A 20,155-nucleotide genomic window follows, 5' to 3' on the forward strand; every position below is an offset into this window, starting at 1 on the left:
GTATTTTAGAGGGTAACACTTTTTTTATTTTTGAGAGAAAAGATTTTCTTTCACAATATTGTTATTTATTTATTATTGGATAGAGACAGAGAGAAATCAAGATGGGAGTAGGAAGACAGAGAGGGAGAGAGACAGAGAGACACCGACAGCCCTGCTTCACCACTTGTAAATTATCCCCCCCCTGCAGGTGGGAAGCCTGGGGCTCAAACCCCAGTTCTTACTCAAAGGATTAACTACAAGGCCATGAAAAGCACTTGTCAATTAGGAATTAACCTTTTCACAGCAGGGAAAGGAGTTCAGTGTAAATCCAGTGGTGGCAGAATTGGGACTTGAACATGGGTCCACACGTCTCCTCAGATTGGTCACTCAGTCACTCTTAGATTTCCTTGAGGAGATGTGGCATTGTACATCTCGGAAAAGAAGCATCCAGATTGCCTTTAACACTCTGACAGAGTAATAGGACCATTATCAGCTTCTGATGTTCTTAAAAGATAGTTCAGGTCACATGACTTGAAAATCGTTTTGTTTTGGGCAGGAGGGTGGCAGTGCACCTAGTTAAGCACGCATAGTGTGAAGCACAGGGATCCTGGTTAGAGCCCCCGGCTCCCCACCTGCAGGGGGGGTCGCTTCACAAACGGTGAAGCATGTCTGCAGGTGTCTATCTTTCTCTCCCCGTCTCTGTCTCTCCCTCCTCTCTTCATTTCTCTCTGTCCTGTCCAACAACAACAATAACAGCAACAACAACAACATTGGGAAAAGATGGCCTCCAGGTGGAGGCCAAACCCCAGTGATAATCCTGGAGGCAAAAAAAAAAAATGTTTTGAACATGGGCTGTATGCATTTTAAAGCAGGTGTGCTATCAAGTGTGCTATTCTGCCAGCTCCTGGCCTTAACTGTTTTGAGTATGGCAGCAAGCAACCCCTCCAGTCCCGTCTGTAGTGATGGAAGACGGTTTGGAATATGGCTGTAGGGTCACGTTTGGAAGCTGCATTTTGCCCACCTGGTGTCCCTCACTTTGGCAAATCTAAACCGTGGGTTTGTACCACTGCGAAAACAACGTCCCTCCCTTTCAAAACTGGCTCTCCAAGATCTCAAAGCCGCTTATCAGACTGGAATTCAGCCAAGGTTCAAACTGCCTGGTATCTGCCATGCGTCCTGCCCCCACAGCTGAAGGAGGCCCCTGAGCATGTAGCACTACTAATTCGCTTCCGGCCTGTCAAGTGCAGGGGGGGGGGGTGCGGGGGGGGGGGACATTGTCTTTTTTTAGCATCAATTATTTTTTTTCTCTTGCCATGATTATGACCACAATCCTCAAAAAAAAAAAAAAAGAAAAAAAAAAGAAAAAAGAAAAAAGGAAAGGAAGGCTGACCTCAGACATTTTAAGAAACATTTCCTCCTCTGATAGATGTGCTTTGTACTACTGGGTTGTGTGCCATATAAAGAGTAGTGTCAGTGTACACTGAATTGAAACGAAGAATACGAGGCCGGGATCATCAGGTAGCTGGCACCAACCATCATCAGGCCGGGATCATCAGGTAGCTGGCAACATGCTGCTCAAGCTGGTTGTTGAGTGGCTATCGTAAATGAGGTTTTGAACATCTGTTATCCAAAACTTTGGGTTATCCAAGATTCATGTCATTCTCCTAAATCTTCTTTAAAAAGAAAAGAAAAAAAACATTGTGAGGTATAGAGAAATGTCAAGAGCATGTAACAAGCTATACTGTGTCCTCTGTGGCCTGGAGGATTACCTGTAATGATCCCTGTAGGGGCCGGGTGGTGGTGCATCTGTTTGAGCAGACATGTTATCCTGTTCAAGGACCCGGATTCAAGTCCCTGGTCTCCACCCGCAGGTGGGAAGCTTCATGAGCGGTGAAGTAACGGTGCTTGTCTCTCTCTGTCTCTCTTTAATCCCCATCTCGATTTCTCTCTGTCTTTTCAGAAAGAAAAAAAAAAAGAAAAGAAAAACAAATTAAAAATGAAATTCATGTAAGGTTTCTAGAAGAGTATCTGCAGAGGAATGTTTCTTTCTTTTTTTTTTTTTACTTTATTTCTTTATTGGGGAATTAATGTTTTACATTCAACAGTAAATACAATAGTTTGTACATGCATAACATTCCCCAGTTTCCCATTTCACAATACAACCCCCACTATGTCATTTATCATCCTTCATGGACCTGTATTCTCCCCACCCACCCACCCCAGAGTCTTTTACTTGGGTGCAATATGCTAATTCCATTTCAGGTTCTACTTGTGTTTTCTTTTCTGATCTTGTTTTTCAACTTCTGCCTGAGAGTGAGATCATCCCATATTAATCCTTCTGTTTCTGACTTATTTCACTCAACATGATTTTTTCAAGGTCCATCCAAGATCGGCTGAAAACGGTGAAGTCACCATTTTTTACAGCTGAGTAGTATTCCATTGTGTATGTAGACCACAACTTGCTCAGCCACTCATCTTTTGTTGGACACCTGGGTTGCTTCCAGGTTTTGGCTGTTACAAACTGTGCTGCCAAGAACATATGTGCACACAGATCTTTTGGGATGGATGTGTTGGGTTCCTTAAGATATATCCCCAGGAGAGGAATTGCAGGATCATAGGGTAGGTCCATTTCCAGCCTTCTGAGAGTTCTCCAGACTGTTCTCCACAGAGGTTGGACCAATTGACATTCCCACCAGCAGTGCAGGAGGGTTCCTTTGACCCCACACCCTCTCCAGCATTTGCTGCTGTTACCTTTTCTGATGTATGACATTCTCACAGGAGTGAAGTGATACCTCATTGTTGTCTTTATTTGCATTTCTCTGACAATCAGAGACTTGGAGCATTTTTTCATGTGTTTCTCGGCCTTTTGGATCTCTTCTGTGGTGAATATTCTGTCCAAATCCTCCCCCCATTTTTGGATGGAGTTATTTGTTGTCTTGTTGTTGAGTCTGGCAAGCTCTTTATATATGTTGGTTATTAAACTCTTATCTGATGTATGGCATGTAAAGATCGTCTCCATTCTGTGAGGGGTCTCTTGGTTTGGGTAGTGGTTTCTTTTGCTGTGAAGAAGCTTTTTAATTGGATGTAGTCCCATAGGTTTATACTTGCCTTAGTCTTCTTTGTCATTGGATTTGTTTCATTGAAAATTTCTTTAAAATTTATGCGGAAAAGAGTTCTGCCAATATTTTCCTCTAAGTATTTGATAGTTTGTGGTCTAACATCCAAGTCCTTGATCCACTTGGAATTTACTTTTGTATTTGGTGAAATACAGTGATTCAGTTTCATTCTTCTGCATGTTTCAACCCATTGTTTCCAACACCATTTGTTGAAGAGACTCTGCTTTCCCCATGTAATAGTCTGGGCCCCTTTGTCAAAGATTAGGTGTCCATAGGTGTGGGGCCTCATTTCTGGGCTCTCAATTCTATTCCACTGGTCAGTATGTCTGTTCATGTTCCAGTACCAAGCAGTTTTGATGACAATGGCCCTATAATACAGTTTGAGATCTGGGAGTGTGATGCCTCCAGTTCTGTTCTTTTTTCTCAAGATTGTTTTGGCAATTCTAGGTCTTTTCTGGTTCCAGATAAACATTTGTAGCATTTTTTTTTCTATTCTCCTAAAATTGTTCTTGCGATCTTGATGGGGATAGCATTAAATTTGTAGATGGCTCTGGGTAATATATTCATTTTGATGATGTTAATTCTTCCAACCCATGAACATGAAATATCCACTTCTTTGTGTCTTTTTCAATTTCTTTGAGTAGTGACTCATAATTTTCAGTATACAAGTCTTTCACTTCTTTGGTTAGGTTTACTCCTAGATATTTTATTGTTTTTGTTACTATAGTAAAAGGAATTGATTTCTGGATTTCAATTTCTTCTAACTTAGTGTTTGCATAGAGGAATGCCACTGACTTTTGAATGTTAATTTTATAGCCTGACACCTTACTGTATTGCCTGATGATTTCCAAAAGCTTCTTGTTGGATTCCTTAGGTTTTTCCATGTATACTACCATGTCATCTGCAAATAAGGAGAGTTTGACTTCTTCTCTTCTAATCTGTATCCCTTGAATTCCTTGCTCCTGCCTGATTGCTATGGCAAGAACTTCCAACACTATGTTGAATAGTAATGGTGATAGTGGGCAGCCCTGTCTAGTACCTGATCTGAGGGGAAATGCTTCCAGTTTTTCACCATTTGAGTATGATGTTGGCTGTAGGTTTGCTATACATAGACTCCACTATCTTCAGGGATTTTCCATCTATTCCATCTATTTTTTGTAGTGTTTTGATCATAAAGGGATGTTGTATTTTGTCAAAGGCTTTCTCTGCATCTATTGATACGACCATGTGGTTTTTGGTCTTGCTTTTGTTGATGTGGTGGATCACATTGATTGATTTACATATATTAAACCAACCTTGCATGCCTGGGATAAACTCCACTTGGTCATGATGAACAATCTTTTTGATATACTGCTATATCCGGTTGGCTAGAATTTTGTTCAGTATTTTTGCATCTGTGTTCATCAGAGATATTGGTCTGTAGTTTTCTTTTTTGGTTGTGTCCCTGTCTGCTTTTGGTATCAGGGTGATGTTGGCTTCATAGAAGCTGGCAGGGAGTATTCCAGTGTCTTCAATCTTCTGGAAGACTTTTAAAAGTAGAGGTATTAGTTCCTCTTTGAAGGTTTTGTAGAATTCATTTGTAAAACCATCTGGTCCAGGACTTTTATTTTTGGGGAGATTTTTGATAACTGTTTCAATTTCATTAGCTGTGATGGGCCTATTCATGTTATCCACTTCCTCTTTACTTAGTTTTGGAAGTTGGTAGGTATCTAGGAAATCGTCCATTTCTTCCAGGTTCTCTAGCTTGATGGCATATAGTTGTTCATAGAAGCCTCGCATGATATTTTGAATTTCTGCGGTGTCTGTTGTGATATCTCCTCTTTCATTTACTATCCGATTCATTTGGGTCTTCTCCCTTTTTTGTTTTGTGAGTCTGGCTAAAGGTTTGTCGATTTTGTTTACTCTTTCGAAGAACCAACATTTACTTTCATTGATGTTTTGTATGGTTTTCCTATTCTCAATGTTATTTATTTCTGCCCTAACTTTAGTAATTTCTGTCCTTCTGGTTGCTTTAGGATTCCTTTGTTGTTCTTCTAGGTCTTTAAGATGTGCAATCAGGCTTTTTATTTGTGCCTTTTCTTGTTTCCTAATGTGTGCTTGTATAGCTATGAACTTCCCTCTTAGGACTGCTTTAGCTGTGTCCCAAATATTTTGATAGCTTGTGTCTTCATTTTCATTGAACTCTCGAAACATTTTGATTTCTTCCTTGATTTCCTCTTTGACCCAGAAGTTGTTAAGAAGTGTACTGTTGAGCTTCCACATTTTGGCACTGTTACTAATCTTTTGTTGATTGTTAAGTGTTAGTGTCATTCCACTGTGGTCTGAGAAGATGCTTGGGATGATTTCAATGCTCATGAATTGGCTGATGCTGTCTTTGTGGCCTAACATATGGTCTATCCTTGAGAATGACTCATGTGGATTTGAGTAAAATGTGTATTCCAGTTTCTTGGGATGAATGACTCTGAAAATGTCCAATAGTTCTAGTTTATCTATCTCTTCATTTAGCTCCCTTATGTCTTTATTGATTTTCTGCCTGGATGATCTGTCAAGTTGAGAGAGTGGGGTGTTGAAGTCCCCTACTATGATTGTGTTACTGTTAATATATTGCTGTAGCTCTTTCAGTAGAAGTTTGATGTATTTAGATGACTTTTCATTGGGTGCAGAGATGTTAATAATTGTTAAGTCCTCTTGATTGATCCTCTGAGCATTAAGTAGTGTCCATTCCTATCTTTTTTAATCTTATCTATTTTAAAGTCTATCATGTCAGACATGAGAATAGCTGTTGCTGCCCTTTTTTGTGGGCCATTGGCTTGTATGATAGTTTTCCATCCTTTCACTTTAAGTCTGTGTTTGTCTTGTTGAGTTAGGTGGGTTTCCTGTAGACGGCATATTGTTGGGTTGTGTTTTCTGATCCATCTTCCTACTCTGTGTCTTTTAATAGGTGAATTCAGACCATTGACATTTATTGATATCAAAGATTGAAGATATTTTAACGCCATTCTTGTAGAGTTTTAGAGTGTTTTGATATATGGCCTATTTGTGGTGGTCTGATTGTTTATAGGAGACCTTTCAGAACTTCTTTCAGGGCAGGCTTGCTTCCTTCAACTGTTGCTTGTCTGAGAAGGTTTTGATGCCTCCATCTAGTCTGAATGACAGTCTAGCAGGATATAGTATTCTTGGCTGAAAGCCTTTCTCATTGAGCACTCGATAGATATCTTGCCATTCTCTTCTGGCCTGTAGTGTTTGTATGGAGAAGTCTGCTGCTAATCTTATGGGTTTTCCTTTGTAGGTGACTCTGTTTTTCTCTTGCAGCCTTCAGGATCCTTTCTTTATCCTTTTTCCTTTCCATTCTAAGTATGATATGTCTTGGTGTCTTTAGGTCTGGGTTAATTCTGTTTGGGATCCTCTGGGCTTCTTGAATCTTTATGTCTTTGATGTTGTCTAGACTAGAGAAGTTTTCAGCTACTATGGACTGGAAAATGCTTTCTTCCTCTCCTGCTCTTTCTTCCTCTGCTATGCCAATAATGCGAATATTGTTTCTTTTGAAGTCATCCCATAGGACTCTGTTGTTGTTTTCAGCATCTCTTAATCTCTTTTTGAGATCTCTTACTTCTTTTTTAGTTGTCTCTAATTCATCCTCAATCTTGCTAATTCTGTCTTCAGCCTCATAGATTCTATTCTCTCTGCCCTCTTCTGTTTTCTGGAGTTCATCTATTTTGTTGCTCTGCTCTGATACTGTTTTAGCTTGTTCAACTAGTTGCATTTTTAGCTCAGCAATTTCAGCTTTCACTTCTCTAATAACCATGAGATAATTAATATTTTCTTCCATATTCTCATTTTTTGTTCCTGCATTTCGGATTACAATTTTTTCAAATTCTTTACTCAATCCTGTTATTATTTCCTTAGCTAATGTTTGCATGTTGAACTCATTGTTTTGTGCTTCACCCTCTGGAGGACTTTTAGCTGGACTCTTGTCCTGGTTCGAGTCTCCAATATTTTTTCTTGTTGTTTTAACCATTTTATATATTATGTTATGAGTTCCCTTTATCAGTACTTTTCAAATTATAGATCAGTATTGCCTGGATTGACTTGTGTCTAAGTAAGTTAATTAAAGGGTTCACAGTGGTGGAAGTTAACAGTTGTTTCAATCCCTGAGTTGGAGCTCAGTGGTTTAAAAGCCTCTTTTTTTTTTTTTTCTTCCTTGTAGGCTATGGGAGCCTGAGGGATTTTAAACTATCAATAGGCTTCTTAGCTTAATCACTGACTCCTGACCAAGAGATAAAGCAGGGTATGGCAGAGATAATCCAGTGGTTATGCAAAGAGACTTTCACAGCCCCTCAGCTATGCCACCGAGGTATAGGTCTTCTGAGTTCCCAGTTAGATCTCTGTCCCCTGGTGTCCCTCCCTGTTGCTGCTCCAGATTCTGAGGGTAGTAGCAATGGAGACTCAGAGTTGCACTTGGTGAGTCTCTGGGGAGTCCTCTCCTCCCTTCAGCTGTCCCCTTGTTGTGGAGCAGACTGGAGGTGGTGTCTCCACTGATAAACTGTTGAACTGTTAGCAGTCACTTAATCTCTCCTTAGGCCCCTCTCTCCTCTCTGTCACCAGCCACGCGTGTTTGTACTCACGGGTGATTTACCGGGTTACTGTGGTCATTCTAGTCCTGTCTTGTTTCGGTCCTGGGTGGTCTCCTTTGGTATTCCTAGTTGATCCGGGAGAGGAGAGGAGAGGAGAGGAGAGGAGAGGAGAGGAGAGGAGAGGAGAGGAGAGGAGAGGAGAGGAGAGGAGAGGAGAGGAGAGGAGAGGAGAGGAGAGGAGAGGAGAGGAGAGAAAGCGATCTGCTGCTTGTAGCTCCGCCTCCGGAAGTCGAATCCCTCGGAATGTTTCTTTTTTATTTATTTATTTTCCCTTTTGTTGCCCTTGTTGTTTAACATTGTTGTGGTTATTGATATCATTGTTGTTGGATAGGACAGAGAGAAATGGAGAGAGGAGGGGAAGACAGAGAGGGGGAGAGAAAGACAGACACCTGCAGACCTGCTTCACCACCTGTGAAGCGACTCCCCTGCAGGTGGGGAGTTGGGGGCTCGAACCTGGATCCTTACACCGGTCCTTGCGCTTTGCACCACATGGGCTTAACCCGCTGCACTACCGCCCGACTCCTGCAGAGGAATGTTTTAATGAAAGTATATGGCAGAGCTACCTCTTAGCAACAAAAAAAGCATTCACACTTTTGCTAGAAGTAACTGTGTTCAGCACCATCCTCGGATTTCCAGGAGTTGCAACATTTCTGAGTATGGCTGATACTTCCTCCAATACAGCTACCCTATGTTAATCATCTTGATCTTGAGACAGTCAACTATATAAGTCACCTCCCCAAATCCACGTGACAGACGATGTATGATCTGGAAAGGCTAGTCACAATAGCTAGTCCACTAATAAAGGTTAGCAAGAATAACCAGTGTTCTACCTACGTCTGGGTTGCTTGGCTGCTCTGCTCCTGGGCAGGTAAAGACCCTTTCTGTTGCGATTCACTCAGGAGTGACCCACTGGTTATAGTATACCATTGTGCTTGGCTTCACCTCCTGGACTTATTCATAAGAAATGTATTTGAGGGGGCTGGGCAGTGGTACACCCAGTTGAGTGTACAAGTGACCATGTACAAGGACCCGGGTTCAAACCTCCACTCCCCACCTGCAGGGGGACAGTTCATGAGCAGTTCTACAAATGTCATTCTCTCCTCCTTTCTCAATTTCTCTGTCTTAACAAATAAAATAGAAGGGGTGGGGGGGTGAAGAAAGGTGGATTCGGAGAGCCAGCACTGAGCCCCAATGATAACCCTGGTGGCATTAAAATAGAAAAAAAGAATTTTTTTAATTTATTTAATTTTGAATAGTGACAGAGAGAAATTGAGAAAGGAGAGGAAGATAGAGAGGGAAAGAGACGCCTGCAGCCCTGCTTCACCACTCATGAAGCTTCTTCCTGCAGGTGGGGACCAGGGACTTGAACCCAGGTCCTTGTGCACTGTAATGTGTGCACTTAACCGGGTGTGCCACCAGCTGGCCCCTAAACAACCTTTTTTAATGACTAACCTTGGTTCTTGAATAGCTTCCCTCAGCCGTTGCTGCTCATAGCAACCCAGGGATTGAGGGAAGGACCTCCTTCCTCCTCCTCTTCTCCCTCTCCTTCTTCTCCTTCACTTCTTCCTTGAGTGTGTGTGTCTTAACTTGTAAAAAGGGGGGAATAAGTTATTTTAATCAAGTTATAATCGTTGGACGACATTTAAGTCACGATGAGACAAATCTCGGCTGTTATCTACTAAGATGGAAAGGAAGGGGTCTAGTTAGCAAACCAGAGCCCACACCCTGATGTGAAACACAGACTGAGTGGCCTCACAGACGCCATCACTGTGATCATAACTTCTCTTATTAGCGACCATTTGGCAAATATGGAAAGCCCATCGTCATCCAAGATGTCGTCTCTGTACGTATAAAGTGAATTAGAGCATAAAAAAATGAATATAAGCATTTATTCCAGAATGGATGACTTCCTTATACTTTTTTTTTCTTCTTGCACAGAGTCTCTCCCACCTAACAGTAAGCTACCCTCAGATCAGAAATGACTTTTTTTTTTTTGCTTTTGCTTCCTTGAGCTCCATATCCGCTGGATGTTCACCAAGGTAACTCTTAATTAGGACTGAAAACTTTTCTTCATTTTCCCTTAATAAGATCTCATGGAAAAAGGTCGCCATTTTTACACTCAGTGAAAATAGTTTAATCCTGACTCCCTGTGTAACCATGGTTCCTCTCTAAGCCTATGTGCCTACACCTCAGATTTCTCAACTACCAAATACATGGAATGCGATTTTAAAGTGAGTTATGGTGACTAAGACAAGAGTTTCTGACAAGTTAAAGCACTATTTAATTTTGAGTTATTATCATTAGGAACATAAGATTTGTGGAGCCAGAGGGAACAGGCTTTGCTCTCCAGAGGACATGCAGCAAGAGCCCGTCTGTACAGAAGTCTGACTAATCATCCCTGGAGTGCTCAGATCAGTTTCTGACATCTTGAAATCCTGAAGAGGTCCTGGTGCCTCTCTCTCTGCGCAGGCAGAATTCTCCGAATTCTAATTAGGTTGTAAAGAACTCGATTCATCTGCAATTTCTTCACTCTACCACTAAATAGATATATGCTCTGCTGGGAACATTGGAAATGCTCTCCTTTTAAATTATTTCACTCTCCTTTTTTTTTTTTTTTTTTTTTTAGTCTCAAGATTTGGGTGACAGCTAGTGAAACTCTCCTTAAAAAAAATAAAATAAAAAACATTCTGCATTTGCTAGTAATCCTGTTATGGCCCAGACTCATCAAATCTACTTCTGCCAATTTTTTTTTTAATCATACCTATAAATAGTAGAAGGACATACTACGTGGCCCTGGCACCACAAAATAATTAATAGTAATAATAAAATCATTATTCCATTATTGTGTTCAATAGGCTGCAGGTGTGTGTCATTGAAATCAGCGTGCCAGGCCCCTGTTCCTGGCTCACAACCTCCTCCGAGGCTCTCCCAGCCTTTGTCCTTCCCCTCCAACAGCCACTAATTGGTCTTACAATCTGAAAGTTCATGACGGCTTTAATTAGTTCATCTGTTTGTCTTCTCTGTGCACCTCGGAAGTGAGGAATCCGGCAGTGTTTTCTCTTCTCCTTATGCCTGATGGCACTAGGCACTGTCTCCGCCAGGTCCATCAGTGCTGGTCCACTTGGCAGGGCTGCATTTCTCTTTGTAGTGGAACTGCCATCCACTGGGTGCAGAAGCCTCATCATCTCCATCCAGACACCAGTCAGTGAACACCGAGGTGTTTTGTAGCTCTTGGCTATTGTCAGGAACACAGCAGTAAACGTGTGGAATGTATTGAATATATATACATATATATATATATATATATATTTAAATTTATTTAATATTGGATAGAGTCAGAGAGAAATTGAGAGGGGAGGTGGAGATAGGGAGAGAGGCAGAGAGACCCCTGCAGCCCTGCTTCACTGCTCCTGAAACTTTTTCTCCCTGAAGGTGGCAGCCAGGGCCTTGATCCTGGATCCTTGCGCACTGTAGTGTGTGCATTTAACCAGGTGCACCACAGTCTGGCCCAGATATATATCTTTCTGAATTACTGTTTTACTACATTGCTGCCTTTTTTAAAAAAAATTTTATTTAAGAAAGGATTAATGAACAAAAACATAAGGTAGGAGGGGTACAACTCACACAATTCCCACCACCCTATCCCCATAACCCACCCCCTCCCATGATAGCTTTCCCATTCTCTATCCCAGGGTCGTTGAGGGTTGCAGAAGGTAGAAGGTCTGGCCTCTGTAATTGCTTCCCCGCTGAACATGGGCGTTGACTGGTCGATCCATACCCCCAGTCTGCCTCTCTCTTTCCCTAGTAGGGTGTGTCTCTGGGGAAGCTGAGCTCCAGGACACATTGGTGGGGTCTTCAATCCAGGGAAGCCTGGCCAGCATCCTGATGGCATCTGGAACCTGGTGATTGAAAAGAGAGTTAACATACGAAGCCAAACAATTTGTTGAGCAATCATGGATCCCAAGCTTGGAATAGTGGAGAGGAAGTGTTACGGAGGTACTCACTGCAAACTCTAGTATACTTCTGCTTTCAGGTATATATTTTGCAGTAGTTTATGGATACGTGTGCACATAAGCTCTCTCTCACAGAAACTGGTGTATATCTAGGTTTTGGGACTTTGTTAGAAAGTGAACTACCTGAGATGAAATTAGAGTGTACTATAAAAGGAAAGGTCTCACCCGAGTAATGAAGCTGAAGGGTTGTCATTCCACACGTGAAGTCTCTGGATACAGTCTGAGGTGAAGCATGTTGAGGTGGCAATCGTTGCGTTGGTTAGGTTGTGATCGGCGGATGCAATATTATTTGGTTTGGATTGGGAGATGCATACAGGAAAGTGGGCCCTATCCAAGGGTTCCAGGACTGGGGGAAGTAGGGGCTCTATAGTGGAGATGTGAGGTTCCTGCTGTCTTAGGGTTCAAAAAGACAATCGATAGTTAATGTTATCATCACATTATTTGTTAATTGGGTTAACTTTGAAAAGTCCCTTTGTTATGGTTTGCTGTACAGTACCCAGTATCTTGTATATAGCTGTGCTATTGGATGCTTCTGATCTACTTGGTCTAGGCTTTTGAGGGAGTCCGCATATCAAATACATAGCCTATATATTAAAAAGATTCAGTTTGTCTTTTGAGAAACTTTGAGACATACAATTGATTTTCCCCCTCTCATATTAATTAACTACTGATTTATATGTCTACATTTTGCTAGGAGTGTACATAAATACCATTCTCACCACCAAAAGATTGTGACCCATCCCTCCCGCCCACTCCCACCCCCCACTGGCCCAGGAAGCTGCATGTCTACCCCTCACCACTGGGTTTTTACTTTGGTGCCCTACTTCCAATTTGATCAGGTCCTGCTTTTAGTTTCCCTTTCAGATCTTCTTAGTCAGCTTCTGTTGATGAGTGGGATCATCCCATACTCATCTTTATCTTTCTGACTTAGTTCACTTAACATAATTCCTTCTAGCTCTGTCCAAGATGAGTCAGAGAAGGTGGGTTCATTGTTTTTGATAGCTGCATAGTATTCCATTGTGTATATATACCACAGCTTTCTCAGCCACTCATCTGGTGTTGGGCACCTGGGTTGCTTCCAGGTTTTAGCTATTATGAATTGTGCTGCTATGAACATAGGAGTACACACCTCTTTTTGCTTGGGTGTTATGGAGTCCTTGGGGTATAACCCCAGGAGAGGAATTACTGGATCATATGGAAGGTCCATGTCTAGCCTTCTGAGAGTTTTCCAGACTGCTCTCCACAGAGGCTGTACCAATTTACATTCCCACCAGCAATGTAAAAGGGTTCCTCTGTCCCCACATCCTCTCCAGCATTTGTTGCTGCTGTCCTTTTTGATGTATGCCATTCTTACAGGAGTGAGGTGGTATCTTAGTGTTGTCTTAATTTGCATTTCTCTGACAATCAGTGACCTAGAGCAGTTTTTCATATGTTTGTTAGCCTTTTGGATCTCCTCTGAGGTGAATGTTTTGTTCATATCCTCTGCCCATTTTTGGATGGGGTCATTTGCTTTTTTGGTGCTAAGTTTGCTGAGCTCTTTATATATTTTGGTGATTAGTTTCTTGTCTGATGTCTGGCATGTGAAGATCTTCTCCCATTCTGTGAGGGGTCTCTCTGTTTGTTTAATAGTTTCTTTGGAACATTGCTGCCTTTTAACTCATCTCTCTCGGAGAACTTTATAGGCAGCAAAAGCACTGAATTAACACTTCAATTTTTTTATTTTCTTTGCAGTTAGAGCCAAAATTCATTCTCATTCTTTCATTTTACCATAGAAAATAATTACAGAGGGGCCAGGTGGAGGTGCACCTGGCTATGTGCTCACATTACAATGCACAAGGACCCAGGTTCAAGCCCCTGGTCCCTACCTTCAAGGAGAAAGCTTCATGAGTGGTGAAGCAGGGCTACAGATGATTCTCACTGTCTCTCTCCCTCTCTATTTCCCCCACCCCTCTCAATTTCTCTCTGTCTCCATCCAATAATAAATAAATAAATAAAAAGAGAACAAAGTGGTCCAGGAGGTGGCGCACTGGCTAAGGCACTAGACTCTCAAGCATGAGGTCCTGAGTTCAATCCCCGGCAGCACATGTACCAGAATGATGTCTGGTCCTTTCTCTCTCTCTCCTCCTATCTTTCTCATTAATAAATAAATAAAATCTTTTTTAAAAAAGAGAGAGAGAATAAAGTACAAGGTACAGAAAAGTGCCTTTTCCCTCTGATCTGCAGTGGTATCCGCATCATGTTTCTAGCCCATTTCTGACTGGGAAATATAGGAGGACACTATGCAGGGAAAGAAATGAGGAGAAGGGCGGGGGTAGATGACATAATGGTTTTGCAAAGAGACTCTCATGCCTGAGGCTCCAAAGACCCAGGTTCAATTCCCCTGCACCACCATAAGCCAGAGCTGAGCAGAGTTCTGGTTAAAATAAAATAAAAAAAAAATGAGGAGTCAATTCTGAGACCAGTTTAAAAATATACAAAAATACCACATGCAAAAATTACACAAACACACACACACACACACACACACACACACACACACACACACACACACACCCCTGTGCATGCCTAAATATTAACTTCAGCTCCTACTGAAGCAAAAATCCGAAACCACTGTGAATCCACAGTGCGGGTGACTGACCTATAAAAGCTTTCTCTGTCATAAATAGAGAAATGCTTCTTGATTTGTTCTCCTGTGACCTACAGTTAAATCTCCATGGCCGCTTCCACACTGTCTGCACCTCGGACTGTTCCAGGGTAATTCCCACCCCCATCTCTAGAGTTCCTCATTAATCCAGCTAGTATAACATATCGTGACACAGGCAAGAGTTTTGTTCCCTGGTACTTGGAGATTTTGATTTAATGTATAATAATAGATGTGGTAGAAAGGCCTCCTTTTAACTTAACGACCTCATTTACAAAGAATCAGCGCTGTTGAAGAATTCATCTTTGTACTGATGAAGTTTAATGAGTTCTGTTCCTTCTTGCCTTTGGTCAAGGCCAGCAATAATCACGTCTGCTCACCTGAGTTGAAGCAATCGCAATCAAGATATCAGAAGCTACTGTTTTTCTTCCCCATCAGCTGTCCTCTCATCAAGACTGCCTGCGTGCCATTTTTTTAAAAATATATGCATATAAATAATTGTTTAAAAATATATGCATATAAATAAGGCATGGGGGTGTGTGGAGGGTAGGAGCTTCTCAAGTGGTGAAGCAAGACTGTGGGTCTCTCTCTCTCTCTCTCTCTCTCTTGGTTTCTTTCTACCCAATAGATGGGTACATAATTTTTTTCCCTTTATTGGTGGATTAATGTTTGGGTACATCAATTTACGATGTTTTTAGTGTTTTACTCATTTTTTTTATTTTAATGAGAAATAGATGCAGAGGGAGACAGAGAGACCAGAGCACTGTTCAGCTCTGGTTTTCTGTGGGCGCAGGGAGATGAAGTTTGCACCTCAGGGCCTCAGGCACGAAAGTCTTTTGCAAAACCATTACGCTGTCTCCCCTGCCCTGTGCGCAGTGCGGGCTGGACTGAGCTGGCTCTCCAAGTGAGCTAGTGTGGCTGTGTCCTGATACACCATCGAGAACTGTGTGCTGATGCAGCTGGCTGCCCTGCTAACTCTCCAGGGAATGAGTCACACCTCTTCACCTGAAGATCCTAGACCCACTGAGTTAGAAGCTAGGGGCCCAGGCATTTAAATGTCTAATTCTCCAGAAGACTGTGTTGCCCCCTGAGGTCTGAGTCATTGAGCTGTCTTCCCCTCTCCAATCCTTTCAGACAATCCAATTACCCAGTGAGAAATAATTACATAATTTCCTCTTTCTTCTCTATGAGATCTAGTTCTCAGGAAAGATAGTGGGTGTTCCTGGAAAAGAAAGCCCAGTGGACGCTGGGCAGGGGCGTGCCTGGTTAAATATACATATTATCAAGTGCAAGGACCAGGGGTTCAAGCCCCTGCTCCCCACCAGCTCTACCTTCCCCGCCTCTCTCCACTTCTCTCTGTTCTAGCCAATAAAACTGAAAAAAAGTGGCCACCAAGATCAGTGGCTTTGTAGTGCTGGCACTGATCCCCAGCAGTAATCCTGGAAGCAAAAATAAATAAATAAATAAATGAGAGAGAGAGAGAGAGGAAAGAAAAGAGGGGCCAGGTGGTAGCACGTGGCGCACCTGGTTGAGCGCACATGTGACAGTGTGCAAGGACCCAGGTTCAAGCCCCTGGTCCCCACCTGCAGGGGGAAAGCTTCACGAGTGATGAAGCAGGGCTGCTGGTATCTCTGAGCCTCTCCCCCTCTCTATCACCCCCTTTCTTCTCAATTTCTTTCTGTCTCTATCCAATAATAAGTAAGTAAATATGGAAGAAAACACAAAACAAAACGTGGACTTAACCAGGTGTGTCCCCACCTGGCCCCTATTTTCTTCTTTGTCTTCCTCTTTCTCCTCCTCTTCCTCCTCCTCTTCCTCCTTCTTATAGATTTCTCCTACCTAAGAGGGGATTGATGCTTTTCGTATCATTCACCAGCCTTCTAGACCCCCGAGACTGTGAGCAGCCACTTCCTCACTGTGTACAAGCAGTGTGGTGATGAAAATATATATCACACCCTTGCATGTATCTTGGGAGTAAAGGTACACAGAGCAAAAGAAACACATATTTGGAGAATCCTGAACACACTATTCTGCCCTCCAGAGACGTTCTATTCAGTTCTTCTCCTCCCACCGCTTCTTCCAGAATTCCCCCCAATCCTCAGCATTTTAAATCGTATTATTGAAAACTCCTGTCAGAGGGAAAACACAAAGCAGAACTTGGACTGGCTTTGGTGAAGTGCACCAAAGTCAAGGACTCCGGCGGGGAGGAGCTGGGAGGGTTCTGGCTCTGGAACATGATGACAAAGGAGGAGAGGACCCAGGTGTGTGTGTGGGGGGGGGGGGTGAGAGAGTTTGGTGGAAAACTGAGAATTGGTACATGTGGACCAGCGACAGTATTTTACTGTCAGCTGTACACCATTAATCTCCCCCCCATAAAGAAAAAAAAAAAAAACGTCAATTAGGAGGGCAATAACAATGACTCTTACTGAGTTCATCTGCACACCTGCTTAACAGTGAGGTTCTTCATAACTCCGATGCATTTGCTGGAGAAAGGTAAGTGGAGCTACTTTGGATGCTGGCTGTTCGCTGACTGCTGACCTTGAGCAAGTTCCTTCATCTTCCTGTGCTCACATCTCAAGCCTGCCCGTCACACGCCTCTTTTATACAGCCTTACGACGGTGAAAATGGCATTACGTGAGAAGTACCAAGAAGGTGCCCTGGCATTTTTCCAGAAACCTGATACACACTAGCTCCACTTTTGTTCACTATGACTATGTTACTTGTTTGTTTCTGAAACCTGACACACACTAGGTCCACTTTTGTTCACTATGACTATGTTACTTGTTTGTTTCTTATATGTGACTTTATTATTTGCTTGTTTGTGTGTTTACTGGATAAAGACAGAGAGAAATTGAGAGGGGCGGGAAAGAGAGAGGGGAAGAGACAGAGACACCTGCAGCCCTGCTTCACCACTCATGAAGCTTTCCCCCTGCAGGTGGGGACCAGGGGCTTGAACCTGGGTCCTTCTACACTGTAATATGTGTGCTTAATCAGGTGCACCACCATCTGGCCCCTTCCCCTAAGTTTTTTGTGTCCTTAAATTTTGTTCAACATGAGAAAATAATCAGATATTGGAAAATTCACGCAAGAAAAATAACATAGTTTAGCCCATGCTAGGTGTCCTCTCCCTCTCCCTCTCACTCTCTCTCCCTCCATCCCCCCACCCTCTGGTTTATAGTGGTAAATGTGGATTGAATTGAATTGGAGACTTTGGAGCTGTACGCATGAAAGACTTTGCATAAGCATCAAGCCATCTCCTCTGCCCATGCCGTGTCTTCTCATCCTGCTTCTAAAAAGGATGGCCTTGCCCATGGTTGAGAACAAGTAGCTTCTGATATTAAAAATCATCATTATGGAATAGAACTTGTACTTAGTCTGTGTAACAAATGATGAGGAAATGGTTAACATTTTACCATTTTCACGAATCACTAAATGCAACTTGTCACCGCCCCATTAGCGGTGCTATAAAATTAATCACTTCAGTGTGCAAGAAGCTTTTAATTTGAGACCGAGATTCCTGATAGGTTAGTCAGCACGAAATGCTACTGCTTTTCCCCTCTTTCCCGCAAATTATAGAGTGGAGAGAAAATCTTTCTAGCCACACAATCTTGTGTCTAAAAGACAATATTCATTATTTTAGCATATATACATGCTATTAAAAAGGAAAGCTTTTAATTTCATTGGGAAAAAAATATGAACATAGAAAGCATTATTTTGCCTTGACAGGCAGGGAACAACCTTTAAAACAAAACAACCCTTAAAACAAAGTATGGCTGGAGTAGGGCACCAAAAGTAAAAACCCTGGGGTGAGAGTGGGGGTGGGTATGCGGCTTCCCGGGGCAGTGGGGGGGTGGGGGTGGGATGGGAGACAGTCTTTTGGTGGTGGGAATGGTGTTTATGTATACTCCTATTTGTAGTCATATAAATCACTATTTAATTAATATGAGAGGGGGAAAAGTGATTGTATGTCTCAAACTTTTTTTTTCAGTTAAAGCTTTTTTTTAAAAAGATTTTATTTATTTATTAATGAGGAAGATAGGAGGAGAGTGAAAGAACCAGACATCACTGGCACATGTGCTGCCAGGGATCGAACTCAGGACCTCATGTCTGAGAGTCCAAAGCTTTATCACTGCGTGACCTCCCAGAACACTGTCTCAAACTTTTTAAAGCACAGACTGAGTCTTTTTAATACATAAGCTGAGTCTCTGATATGTTGACTCTCTCAAAAGCCTAGACCAAGGAGAACAGAAGCAACCTGTGGCACAGCTATATACAAATAATGTCAAAGGACATAAATTATGGTGATGTTGGGTATGATACAGCAAATCCTAACAAAGGGATTTCCCAAAGTTAATCCAATTACCAAAGAATGTGATTATAACAATAACTATCTATTGTCTTCTTGAACCCTAAGATAGCAGTAACCTCACATTTCCACTATAGAACCTCTATTTCCCCTAGGCCTGGAACCTTAGGGTGGGGCCCACTTTCCTGCATGCTTCTCTCAATTCATACCTAATAATATTGCATCCACCAATCCCAACCTCATCAATGCAATGGGTATCACCTCAACATGCTGTGTCCAGAGATTTCAGGTGTGGAATGACAACCCGTCAGCTTCATTACTCGAGTGAGACCTTTCCTTTCACAGGATTCTCTAATTCTGTTCGAGCAGGTTCACTTCCTAACAAAGTCCCAAAACCTAAATATAGACCAGGTCCCGTGAGATAGGGCATATGTTCACATGTATCCATAAACTAGGGCAAAATATAGACCTGAAAGCAAAAGTACACAATAGTCTGCAGTGAGTCAGTGTAAAGTTCCTAATGAAATAGTGTCTAATTAGACTTAGATACCCTTCTCACCTACTTCCTATTACAGTTCTCTCACTCACTCCAAAGCTAACCTCATCAAAGCAAGAACTGCAAAAGTTGAATAAGGGCACGAGACTGGCATACTTTAATGATGACTCTTTAGTCACTATCAGGCCACCCCATCAGCTGGGGCCCTAATCAGGGAGTCCGGAGATTCCCAAACAGACTTGATGGGCCTAGACCTCAAATAAATCCCTCTCTCCATTGTTACCGGTCATTTCTATCAGGAACAACAAAACAGACCCCTTTGTGTGCTAGGGCTCACAGCCACCAGGAGGCAAGCCACCGATCTTCCCTCACTAGCTCAAGGGCTCAGTGATTCAGAAAGGAAGACTCGGGGAGTATTTTGATACAAACACCCGTTTTATTTGGGGGTGGGCTTGGGTTTATATAGAGATTTAAACAAAGAACATTTTTCAAATACATCAGAAATTACAGGTTTCTTAAAGGTCAGCTTGCCCCTATGGTAAGGGGCTGGTATGACAAGAATTGATGCAGATACATAAAGGTCAAGACAATTAGTCTCCATGATGCAGGCAAGTTAATTAACCAAAGGCCTTTGATAAAGGCATAGGGTTTAAACCAGTAAGGTGAGATACAAGAAAAGAAAAACAAGGCTTGATGTAAATCATAGATATCAAAGGACACAAAGAAATAATATTTTGGGGCTTTCTCTGGTGTTGGGGTGTATGATAGAGTGTGTTCTCCTTTGTGATCAAAAGGTGAAGTGGATGTGTGAACTCTGAGTGACTATGTGAACTTAGAGTGAACCTTAAAGCAGGCAGCCATTTGGCCTGTTAGCAAGGAGAAACTTAAGTGTGAGAGGCCTGTAGGATTTCTGTGAGCTTGAGAGTCTAACAAGGAGAAACTGAGTCTGGGAGACTTTTCCCTCTTGGCT

The sequence above is a fragment of the Erinaceus europaeus genome, chromosome 4, assembly GCF_950295315.1.
Source record: "Erinaceus europaeus chromosome 4, mEriEur2.1, whole genome shotgun sequence".
NCBI classification, from domain to species: Eukaryota; Metazoa; Chordata; class Mammalia; order Eulipotyphla; family Erinaceidae; genus Erinaceus; species Erinaceus europaeus.